This window comes from Oncorhynchus clarkii, chromosome 3 (assembly GCF_045791955.1).
Source record: "Oncorhynchus clarkii lewisi isolate Uvic-CL-2024 chromosome 3, UVic_Ocla_1.0, whole genome shotgun sequence".
Lineage (NCBI taxonomy): Eukaryota > Metazoa > Chordata > Actinopteri > Salmoniformes > Salmonidae > Oncorhynchus > Oncorhynchus clarkii.
This window is the reverse complement of record NC_092149.1, coordinates 82,365,148-82,368,135: the sequence shown is the minus strand read 5'-3', so window position 1 is coordinate 82,368,135 and position 2,988 is coordinate 82,365,148.

The following is a 2,988-nucleotide window of genomic DNA, read 5'->3' as shown; positions in this document are numbered from 1 at the left end:
CACGTCTGGAGGAAACCTGGCACCGTCCCTACGGTGAAGCCTGGTGGTGGCAGCATCATGCTGTGGGCATGTTTTTTAGCGGCAGGGATTGGGAGAGTAGTCTAGATCGAGGGAAATATGAACAGATCAAAGTACCAAGAGACCCTTGATGAAAACCTGCTCTAGATCGCTCAGGACCTCAGATGGGCCGAAGGTTAACCTTACAATAGGACAATGACCCTAAGCACACAGCCAAGACAACGCAGGTAGTGGCTTCGGGACAAGTTCCCGGAATTGAACCCGATCAAACATCTTTGGAGAGACCTGAAAATAGCTGTGCAGCGACACTCGCCATCCAACCTGACAGAGCTTGAGAGGATCTGCAGAGATTAATGGGAGAAATTCCCCAAATACAGGTGTGCCAAGCTTGTAGCGTCATACCAAGAATACTTGAGGCTGTAATCGCTGCCAAAGGTGCTTCAACAAAGTACTGAGTAATGGGTCTGAATATGTTAACGTAAATGTGATATTTAATCTTTGAATTTTTTTATACATTTGCTAAAATGTATACATTTACCTAAAAATGTGTTTTTGCTTTGTCATTATGGGGTATTGTGTGTAGACTGATGAGAATTAGTCTGTAACAAAATGTGGAAAAAGTAAAGGGGTCTGAATACTTTCCAAATGCACTGTATATCAGAGTTATGCCATCTTTATGCACATGTTCCAATGGGGAGTTTTGTCTTCCTGATAGGATTCACTCTAGTGATGGCCTTGGCCTACAAAGCGATGAAAAGAAGAGGCCACTACAACACTACTAAAGGAATGAAAAAGACTAGCAATCTGCCAGCACATAAACTGCCATCATCGGAAGTTGAATGCCATTATGCCCTGTGTGACTCCTGCTCATCTGTCGATGATGAAGTTGTGAACACAGCGCAGGCTTTATGTAACACCTCATGTTGGTGGGGAGACCAACAGAATATTGCAGTAAGTTATTGTTATTGAGTGAGGTATGTGAGAACTTGAAAGTAGACTACTGCTTCTGATTGTACAGATAATATTAACATTCACACAAAAAAAATGTATCCACAAAGGTGTTCTGATAATGGACCTTCTCATTCAACACTGTCGATCAAACCTTATGGAATCGAGTCGATGTGCAGCTTTTTTAACCTAAAATAAACTCAGCAAAAAATGAAACGTCCTCTCACTGTCAAATGCATATTTCAGCAAACTTAAGATGTGTAAATATTTGTATGAACATAACACGATTCAACAACTGAGACATAAGCTGAACAAGATGCACAGACATGTGACTAATAGAAATTGAATACTTTGTACCTGAACAAAGGGGGATCAAAATCAAAAGTAACAGTCAGTATCTGGTGTGGCCACCAGCTGCATTAAGTACTGCAGTGTATCTCCTTCTCATGGACTGTACCAGATTGGCCGGTTCTTGCAGTGAGATGTTACCCTACTCTTCCACCAAGGCACCTGCAAGTTCCCGGACATTTCTGGGGGGAATGGCCCTAGCCCTTACCCTCCCATCCAACAGGTCCCAGACATGCTCAATGGGATTGAGATCCAGGCTCTTCGCACACACAGAACGAGCAGTATGGCTGGTGGCATTGTCATGCTGGAGGGTCATGTCAGGATGAGCCTGCAGGAAGGGTACCACGTGAGGGAGGAGGATGTCTTCCCTCTAACGCACAGCGGTGAGATTACCTGCAATGACAACAAGCTCAGTCCGATGATGCTGTGACACACCGCCCCAGACCATGGCGGACCCTCCAACTCCAAATGTATCCCGCTCCAGAGTACAGGCCTCGGTGTAACGCTCATTCCTTCAACGATAATCGCGAATCCGACCATCACCCCTAGTGAGACAAAACCGCGACTCGTCAGTGAAGAGCACTTTTTGACAGTTCTATCTGGTCCAGCGACGGTGGGTTTGTGCCCGTAGGCGACGTTGTTGCCGATGATGTCTCGTGAGGACCTGCCTTACAACAGGCCTACAAGCCCTCAGTCCAGCCTCTCTCAGCCTATTGAGGACAGTCGGAGCACTGATGGAGGGATTGTGCGTTCCTGGTGTAACTCGGGCAGTTGTTGTTGCCATCCTGTACCTGTCCTGCAGGTGTGATGTCCGGATGTACCGATCCTGTGCAGATGTTGTTACATGTGGTCTGCCACTACGAGGAGAATCAGCTGTCCGTCCTGTCTACCTGTAGCACTGTCTTAGGCGTCTCACAGTACAGACATTGCAATTTATTGCCCTGGCCACATCTGCAATCCTCATGCCTCCTTGCAGCATGCCTAAGGCACGTTCACACAGATGAGCAGGGACCCTGGGCATCTTTCTTTTGGTGTTTTTCAGAGTCAGTAAAAAGGCCTCTTTAGTGTCCTGAGTTTTCATAACTGACCTTGCATACCGTCTGTAAGCTATTAGTGTCTTAACGACCGTTCCACAGGTGCATGTTCATTAATTGTTTATGGTTGGGAAGCATGGGAAACAGTGTTTAAACCCTTTACATTGAAGATATGTGAAGTTATTTGGATGTTCACAAATTATCTTTGAAAGACAGAGTCCTGAAAAAAGGGACTTTTTATTTTTTGCTGAGTTTTTTTTAAAGCAATGGTGAAGTAAGCCATTTCATAGTCCATTGATTGATACATGCATTTCCCCCTTGTGGAAATAGAGTTCTGGCACAAGTTGGTAGCCAGATACAAGGCATGACTTTATTTTGTTAAATGTGTATCTAATGTCATGACATATAGGCTATTTGCAGTAAGGTATTCATAAGTTTAAATTTTGTCACTAGATATTCAATCTCCAAAGACAAGGACACAATTCTTGGTGGCTTCCCTGACCATACAATCGGTGGATATGGAATGAGTCTGTTCTGAAGGCAATGCATTGTGGTAAATTGTGAGAGCTTCCTAGAAAATATGCAACTAAATCAATATTACATTCCAAGCAATGTGTTCATATATATTATATAATTTACT